The 9,988-nt window shown below is 37.3% G+C and overlaps 1 pseudogene; it reads left to right on the top strand.

The window, feature by feature from the left end:
* The first annotated feature begins 228 nt into the window (after positions 1-228).
* LOC102410278 lies at positions 229-1,434 on the top strand (annotated as a pseudogene).
* The last annotated feature ends 8,554 nt before the right edge of the window (positions 1,435-9,988 follow it).

Below are 9,988 nucleotides of genomic sequence, written 5' to 3'. Positions count from 1 at the left end.
AGTCCTTGTGTTGAATGTATGTCTGTTATAAACTATCTCTTGTAGGTTTCAGTTTGTTTTCCTTTTTCTCAGTTTTCATCTTTAGTTGGATATTGACATCTAACTCTATATGTATCTATTTTTATCCATTTAGGTTTATACTTGAGAACTATATGAATAGCACTTGGATTCACAGGACCTTAAATGATGGCAATAGGCTAGAGTCGGGCATTTGAGCCAATTTGTTTTCATCACTGCAGAAAGTGTTTCCTGGGCCTCTCATCTTGATTTCCTCATATTCTGGTATGTCCATCTTCAACACCTCTGAAACTGATATCACTACCTTCTTCCTCATTGGAATCCCAGGGCTGGAGTCTGCCAACATTTGGGTCTCCATTCCCATCTGTCTCGTACATTGTTGCCATCGTGGGGAACTGCACCATCCTCTTTTTCATAAAAATGGAGCCTTCTCTGCATGAACCCATGTATTATTTTCTATCCATGTTGGCTGTCTCTGACCTGGGACTGTCCTTCTCCTCTCTCCCTACCATGCTAAGAATATTCTTGTTCAATGCTCCAGGAATTTCCCCCAATGCCTGTATTGCCCAAGAGTTTTTCATTCATGGATTTTCAGCTATGGAATCATCAGTACTTCTCATCATGTCTTTTGATCGCTTTATTGCCATCTGCAATCCTCTGAGATACACTTCTATCCTAACCAGTACCAGAGTCATAAAAATAGGCCTTGTCTTTTCTCTCAAAAATGTTTTGTTGATCCTTCCTTTCCCTTTCACTCTGAAACATCTAAGATACTGTAAGAAGAACCTCCTTTCACATTCTTACTGCCTCCATCAGGATGTCATGAAGCTGGCTTGCTCTGACAACAAGATTAATGTCATTTATGGCTTGTTTGTGGCTCTCACAGGCATCCTAGACATAACATGTATTTTCATGTCCTACATGCTGATACTTAAAGCAGTGTTGAGCATAGCATCACAGAATGAAAGGCTCAAAGTCCTCAATACATGTGTTTCCCACATCATTGCTGTGCTCATCTTCTATGTTCCCATTATCTCCCTATCTGTCATCTACCGGTTTGCCAAAAACAGTTCCCCAATGGTTAAAATCCTCATGGCTGATGTATTCCTGCTGGTACCTCCATTGATGAACCCCATTATATACTGTGTGAAGAACCAGCAGATAAGAAACTTGATTTTAATGAAACTGTGTCAAAAATACAGCTGACAGGGGTTCTTAACCACAAAGTAAATCCAGTCAGTACAGGACACGGAGCAGCATAGTTAATCAATCACACCATATATTAACCACTTTACAATATACAATATCTTCTCTCAATGTGTTTATTAATACTGAAGACTCAGCCTTCCTGGTTAAGGATTTAGGATTGAGTTCTTATGTAAACATAAAATGTTCTAAGCTCTCTTTTCACTCAGCTTTCCTTACTAGCCTTTTGAACACAATATACACTTGCCATTTTGATCATGTTTAATGTAATATTCTATATATGTATACAAATGTCTAGTGATTAGAAGTGACAGAGGATTGATTATTCATTTAAAAATATCCCTTTTCAATACACAGTTTTTCACTTTTATGATGTATACCTGTGCTTTCAGGAACTGAAATTGAGAAGGGCAATTATAATGCACACATGGAGCCAATAAGACAAACAAGTATGCATGTATGCAGTTTACAAGAATAATGTAATTTATTTATTTTGTTTTACTATTTCTTCCATGAGCATTAAGATATCATTTTCTAAGTTATATAAAGCAGAAAGTTTTCTGTATTCCAGGTTTTACCTAAGGCCATAGCTCATTTTACATTATATAATTTGTTTTTTCTCTTATGCAAGAATATAAACCTTGAGAAGGATTAATTTTCATTAAATAACAGCTCTCACAAAGAAATAAAATAACATCTATTAAAGATATCATTTAACTCATTTTTAATGAAAGACCAGGCAAATGATACACTCAGTACAAAGGAGACCAAATATAAAAGATACATTTATGAATAAAAATTTTTATTAATTTGCAAATGAGTTGAAATATGAATTATTCCATCATATAGGACACATGACAATTGACTCTCCACCAGATAATTTATGTGAATGTCTACCAACATGAATTATTTTGACTGCTATTAGTATCTACAAGTTGCAGAGTTGAAAAATAGATCAAAGACAATGAAAACTCCATGTCCCCACATGATGAGAAGTAAATAACCCATCAGAGTGGACTGTGAACAATGAAGAATTTTCCATTGAAGAATACCTTTTTTTTCATATAGCCTTTCCCATTTTCATGAAATATTTCAAATAAAAATCATTCTTGATCCAAGAAAAGGCTCTCCTCATTAGATTTGGCTTCATTATTTATGCAGATGAAGAAAGAATGTTAATTTATCAGATAGGACTTCCTAAGTCTGCAGTGCTGGAAATTTCCACATAGAATCTCAGATAGGATATTTTAAAACTGCTATTGTATTCTATCAAAAGAGGAAAGAGAGGAAGCTATAACCAAAAAAAAAAAAAAAATCCTTGATCAGATTACTTCTCAGGTATCTAAAAATATGGGTAGTATTTTATTTTATTGCACTCTGAAACACATCCCACCATTCTGACCTGCCATTCTGGTCTCTTTTACCATCTCTACGGCTACCTATAAGTCAAGTAACAGGCTAATTTACTTAGGTGGGCTTTGTCAGAATAAACTTTGCAAAGTCACCATTTGTTCCCTAAAAGTGACTGGTCGGACCTGATTAAATGAGTAACATTTTCAATGTTGCATAATCAACTTTTCAAATTATGTCATATTTAAAAGGAGGACAGGTTCTTATTATACCTATAAAAGTAATACATTTTACTGAAAACTGCTGCGGCGGCTGCTGCTGCTAAGTCACTTCAGTTGTGTCCGACTCTGTGCAACCCCATAGATGGCAGCCCACTAGGCTCCTCTGTCCCTGGGATTCTCCAGGCAAGAACACTGGAGTGGGTTGCCATTTCCTTCTCCAATGCATGAAAGTGAAAGTGAAGTCGCTCAGTCGTGTCCGACTCTTAGCGACCCCATGGATTGTAGCCCACCAGACTCCTCCATCCATGGGATTTTCCAGGCAAGAGTACTGGAGTGGGGTGCCATTGCCTAAAGACCCTCAATAAGAGTTTCTTGAACTCAGAGGATTCAGTGAGAATCAGCTATGACTTCATAATGTTTCACTCAATTCATAAAAGCAGAGTCTACTAGATTATTATAACTTAAGAGAATGAGATAAAGCCTCATTATATATTCAGAAAATAGAACATAAATCACATCAACAGTATTCCAAACAAACACAATAAAATGTTATTCATCAGTTCATCCAGTGCTATGCTATTTATTCTTGTTCCACTCGATCTTGTTTTAGCAGTCTCATTAACTTATTTGTCTATTGACTAAAAAGAGTTATGGAAATCATGATTCAGCCCACTGGAACAGCCTGAAAGTTACCCAGGAGTTGAGTTATAAGAGTTTGAAGTAACTGATTCAGTCCTTTTTCATTGGTTCTGGCAGGTTCCTTTTGTGTTGAAGGCATAACTCCAGCCTTATTGCTGATGGCAGAGCTTTCATGAATGCATATCAGAGTTAAACAAATATTATCTATTATTTTGAAAGAGTTAAGCTAACTTAAGATGGTTAAATTTATCTTTAAGTGGTCATTGTTAATTTATTACTTATGCTTTCAAATGTAAAAAGTCAGATGAGAGTTGAGAACACAAATAATGCAACTGACAAGTAGATCTGGTTGTTTCCATGGCATGCAAAACAAGATAATAAAGCTATTACAAAAAAAGATATTTCAAGCAAAATGCCTCTAAGGGTAATTATATAGACTAAGCGCAGTACTGTTATAATGATATACAAAAATAATTAGCCTAGTTTTTACCATGGAAACAACATTGATACATAACATGATAATCATGGGAAATAATATACATAATATGCAAAGAAAATACCAAAACTACCAAGAATACCAAATAAAGAGATTAAGTGAATCTAGAGTAAGCATAGATAACTGCAATTTTATAAAACTCCATAAGGAATTCTTATGTACATCCCAGGTTGAAAACTGCCCTTGAAGATGCTGGATGGGGAACACATGTATACCTGTGGTGGATTCATTTTGATATTTGGCAAAACTAATACAATTTTGTAAAGTTTAAAAAAATAATAAATAAACATAAAATAAAATTAGAATATTTAGCAAAAAAAAAAGAAAAAAATTAAATTTTCAAGTCCTTCTGAATTTCTAGAAGAAGACATATAACATCACGAGATTAAACTCTAGAGGAGGAGACAGACACATAAAAACATGCATATACACTTAAATTTTCTTTTTTAAAAATTTTACTGAAAAAAAAATTTAAAAAAATAAAATTTTTACTGAAGATAGTTGATATACAATGTTGTGTTACTTTCTGCTGCACCACAAAGTGGTTCCATTATAAGCATGTATATTCTTTTTCATATTCTCTTCCATTATGGTTTATCACAGGATATTCAATGTAGTTCCCTGTGCTATACAGTAGGACTGTGTAGTTTATCCATTGGATATATATAATACTTTGCATCTGCTACCCCCAAACTCGCAATCCTTCCTTCCCCCACCACCTCACCTCTCCCCCTTGGCAATCACAAGTCTGTTCTCTATGTCTGTGAGTCTATTTCAAGTTCATTTGTGTCATATTTTAGATTCTGCATACAAGTGATATGGTATTTGTCTTTCTCTTTTTGACTTACTTCACTTAGAAAGCAGGGCTATCATACCCTTCAAAACTACTCTAAGATTATTCACATGATGCTGTCAATCAAAGTAAAGAGGAACATTAATTCTGCCAGAGGGATCTGAGGAGGCTTAGGAGATGTTTTCCTCAATGAATTAATTCTTCCAGTTTACAGGAGGTTGGATGACTCTCCTTGGTTCCAGTCTCATTGAGTTTCACCTACAGGGAGTTTTCTTTTTCTCTGAGTGTGGCCTGCTGATCTGCAATCCCCAAAGTATTCTGGGTCAGTAAGAAAGCATCAGGGAGGCAGGACTAGATTCTGCAGGTCAGGATAAGTGGTTCTGACTACAAAGCAGTGAAATTCTAGTCATTGTTTGCCACCTCCATTTCCTCTTTACTCGGACATGTGGTCCAAAGACTTAACAACTTACTGTAAGTTTCCTGATGTTCATAGCTGCTGTGGTTGCTCCTGCTAAGTTGGTTCAGTCGTGTCCGACTCTGTGTGACCCCATAGACAGCAGCCCACCAGGCTCCACCGTCCCTGGGATTCTCCAGGCAAGAACACTGGAGTGGGTTGCCATTTCCTTCTCCAATGCAGGAAAGTGAAAAGTGAAAGGGAAGTCTCTCAGTCTTGTCCGACTCTTCGCGACCCCATGGACTGCAGCCCACCAGGCTCCTCTGTCCATGGGATTTTCCAGGCAAGACTGCTAGAGTGGAGTGTCATTGCCTTCTCCATGTTCATAGCTACCACATGCCTTTGTACCGTCTCAAGCAGAATAATTTGCATAGTATTTGACTGATTTTATTCACTAAGTGATTAGAAATGAATGGCATTACCCTGATCTTCTAAGAAGTCCAACAATTCTGTAAATGCACAGTAGAAGGCCAGAGTTAAACAAATCTAGGCCAGAATCACTGAGTGAGCACAGAAAGAAATTCAAAGCCAGGTACTCAGACCTGACTCTTGGGTGACATGTTTTTAAATGGTAGTTATCAACATACACGTTACTATGCATTGTTTCTGGATGAAGATATGTGAGACCACTGAGTTTGCAGTGAACATCAGTGAGAAAGCAAGAGTGACTACTAGGAGATTTTTTTTTTTTTTTTTTTTTTTGCCATTGTTATTGTTCAGTCACTAAGTCATGTCAGACTCTTTGCAACCCCATGAACTGCAGCATTCCAGGCTCCTCTGTCCATCACTATCTCCTGGAGTTTGCTAAGTTCATGTCCACTGAGTGGGTGATGCTATCTGAATACCTCATCTTCTGCCGCCCCCTTCTCCTTTTGCCTTCAACCTTTCCCAGCATCAGGGTCTTTTCCAGTGAGTCAGCTCTTTGCATCAAGTTGCCAAAGAATTGGAGCTTCAGCTTCAGCATCAGTCCTTCCAATGAATATTCAAGGCTGATTTTTAGGATTGACTGATTTGATCTCCTTGCAGTCCAAGGGACTTTCAAGAGTCTTTTCCAGCTCCACGATTGGAAAGCATCAATTCTTCAGCACTCAGTCTTCTTTATGGTCCAACTCTCACATCCATACATGACTACTGGAAAAATCATAGCTTTGATTATATGAACCATTTCCTTCAAAGTGATGTCTCTGCTTTTTAATATGCTGTCTAGATTTGTCATAGCTTTCCTTCCAAGGAGCAAGCATCTTTTAATTTTGTGGCTTCAGTCACCATCTGCAGTGTTTTAGGAGCTCAAGAAAATAAAACCTGTCACTGCTTCCAGTTTATTTTGAATGGGAGGAGGACAGAAATCTCAGAAAAGGATGGCAAAGGACATCATAACTAACCAAACATTTGAACAAAGAAAAGTCAAGGCAAAGGAGGGCATTTTTACTGTTTGCAAAAGGAAGAGACTTGAAAAAGCATAGTATTGCAGAAATTAAAAGGTAGCTGGAACATAATCAGGGGAGTTGAGCACAGAGAGGGAGGAGGATGGTAATTAATGTCCTTTTGTGGCCAGAATTACACTGTGATCAGTACTATGAATGATTAATTTCATACTTTATCTGCTTATGTTCACTACATGAAAAAATATTCACATTATGTATTTTCCTACTGGAATTCAACAATTCATTTCAGGAAAAGTAACATTTCTCTTGATCTAGAATGGTGATGCCCTTACTATATCATAAGGGCTATTCTATAGTTTGAATATGAATTTTAAGTTTCCATTTGTGACCCCCTTAACAATGATTATGGAACACATTGTATTTAGCACTTTGACAGTAAATACAATCAAACAAATATAAAATAATAACTGTGGTTCTTCTATAACTTTAAAATTTTTTTATCTAGCTGATTCATAAAATCAGTGGAGGCATGAAACTCTTTGTCTAGTCTTGTTATAGCATAGCTTCAGGCTTTTCAGGTTTTGTAGATGTTTAAAGCTGTTTATTTCTCTTTAGGGTACCTGTTCAGTCTTCATTGTCTTCCCTGCTGAGTGTTTTCAGTGCTGCTCTCCTGCGACCTGTGTTTCTCTTTTAGTCCTCCCCTCGTATCCTCATTGCTTTGACAGGATCTCTTTTAAAATGACCCCAAATTGGCACTCCTATATTTTATTCCACATTTGGTACCTAAATACATGTGCCTTTTAGCCTAAAGAGGCTAGCTAGCCATTTCAGTTATCCTCAAAATTTCCTGGGTAGCAGTCAGACAAATGTACTCTTTATTCAGTTATACAAAAGCTGCATCAAGTGTTCCAAGTAGGTTTTCTTGGTAAGAGAAAAAAGACCATGTCCATATTTTAGTATGTTATATAAGAGAAACAGTAAGGTAAGTATTTGGGATGTAGTTTCATTTTATTATATTAACAACTCCATTGAGATACTGTTGTTATATCATAATATTCAAAAACTATTAAAATGATTTCCAAAGTTGGTGAACCATTTTAAAATCCTTCTAGAAATATAGGAGAGTTCAACTTTCTGAGGGGAATTGTGGCTCAGACAGTGAAGAAACTGCTTGCAATGTGGGAGGACCTGGGTTTGATCCCTGGGTTGGGAAGAGATCCTGGAAAAAAGAATGGCAACCCACACCAAAATTCTTGCTTGAAGAATTCCATGGACAGAGGAGCCTGGCAAGCTATAGTCCACGGGGTTGCAAAGAGCAGCCAACAACATGACTGAGCAGCCAACAACACTTTTAACTTTCTCCCCATTCTTGCCAACAGTTAAAATTGTCTTTTTTATTTTAGTTCATCTGTGTAAATGAATTGCTATCTGATTTTGATTTTGACTTGCATTTTCCTAATGACTAATGATATTAAGGTCAGTTTTCATTCCAATCCCAAAGAAAGGCAATGCCAAAGAATGCTCAAACTACCACACAATTGAATTCATCTCACATGCTAGTAAAGTAATGCTCAAAATTCTCCAAGCCAGGCTTCAGCAATATGTGAACCATGAACATCCTGATGTTAAAGCTGGTTTTAGAAAAGGCAGAGGAACCAGAGACCAAATTGCCAACATCTGCTGGATCCTCGAAAAAGCAAGAGAGTTCCAGAAAAACATCTGTTTCTGCTTTATTGACTATGCCAAAGCCTTTGACTGTGTGGATCACAATAAACTGTGGACAATTCTGAGAGATGGGAATACCAGACCACCTGACCTGCCTCTTAAGAAATTTGTATGCAGGTCAGGAAGCAACAGTTAGAACCGGACATGGAACAACAGACTGGTTCCAAATAGGAAAAGGAGTACGTCAAGGCTGGATATTGTCACCCTGCTTATTTAACTTATATGCAGAGTATATCATGAGAAATGCTGGACTGGAAGAAGCACAAGCTGGAATCAAGATTGCAGGGAGAAATATCAATAACCTCAGATATGCAGATGACACCACCCTTATGGCAGAAAGGGAAGAGGAACTCAAAAGCCTCTTGATGAAAGTGAAAGAGGAGAGTGAAAAAGTTGGCTTAAAGCTCAACATTCAGAAAACGAAGATCATGGCATCCAGTCCCATCACTTCATGGGAAATAGATGGGAAAACAGTGGAAACAGTGGCAGACTTTATTTTTGGAGGGCTCCACAATCACTGCAGATGGTGACTTCAGCCATGAAATTAAAAGATGCATACTCCTTGGAAGAAAAGTTATGACCAACCTAGATAGCATATTGAAAAGCAGAGACATTACTTTGCCAACAAAGGTCCATCTAGTCAAGGCTATGGTTTTTCCAGTGGTCATGTATGGATGTGAGAGTTGCACAGTGAAGAAAGCTGAGCGCCGAAGAATTGATGCTTTTGAACTGTGGTGTTGGAGAAGACTCTTGAGAGTCCCTTGGACTGCAAGGAGATCCAACCAGTCCATTCTGAAGGAGATCAGCCTTGGGATTTCTTTGGAAGGAATGATGCTAAAGCTGAAACTCCAGTACTTTGGCCACCTCATACGAAGAGTTGACTCATTGGAAAAGACTCTGATGCTGGGAGGGATTGGGGGCAGGAGGAGAAGGGGATGACAGAGGATGAGATGGCTGGATGGCATCACTGACTCGATGGACATGAGTCTGAGTGAACTCCAGGAGTTGGTGATGGACAGGGAGGCCTGGAGTGCTGTGATTCATGGGGTTGCAAAGAGTCATACATGACTGAGCGACTGAACTGAACTGAACTGAATGATCTTAAGGATCTTCTTATCTTCATTGTAGAGTTGTAATAGTCCTTCATATACTCTGGATACAAATCCAGATATATTATTTGCAAATATTTTTATTCTGTGGGTTGTTTTTCTCACTTTCCTGTTGATGTCGTTCGAATATTTTTTACTGTTAATGAATTTTTTTTTACATATGTACATATTTATGTAACAAGTTTCATATTTAGTTTTCTGTTTGTGCCTTTGATGTCATATACATTGCTTAATCCCAGGTCACAGAAATTCATTATCTATGTTTCCTTCTAATACCTTTAGTTCTTTAGCTCTTGAACTTATGTCTATGGTATATTTTAAGAGAATTTTTGTGTAAGGTGTGAAATAGGGGTCTAATGTCATTATTTTGGGTGTGCATATCCAGTTGTCCTAGCCCTATTTTTTTTTAAGAATACTGTTTCTTAAAGTTAAATATTCTTCAGCAACAACAAATGCAATGCAATTGTGGTAAGTGATGCCCTTCTATGATCCTTTATTTATACATACATACATTGTTCCAGCTAAAGGCCATCACTATCTAAAAAACAATGGTATAGGAAATAGAACTTGTGAAATTTACTGCTTCTTTTAT

Source organism: Bubalus bubalis, chromosome 16, assembly GCF_019923935.1.
Source record: "Bubalus bubalis isolate 160015118507 breed Murrah chromosome 16, NDDB_SH_1, whole genome shotgun sequence".
NCBI classification, from domain to species: Eukaryota; Metazoa; Chordata; class Mammalia; order Artiodactyla; family Bovidae; genus Bubalus; species Bubalus bubalis.
The sequence above is the reverse complement of the archived record's forward strand: the minus strand, read 5'-3'. Positions and strand labels throughout refer to the sequence as shown.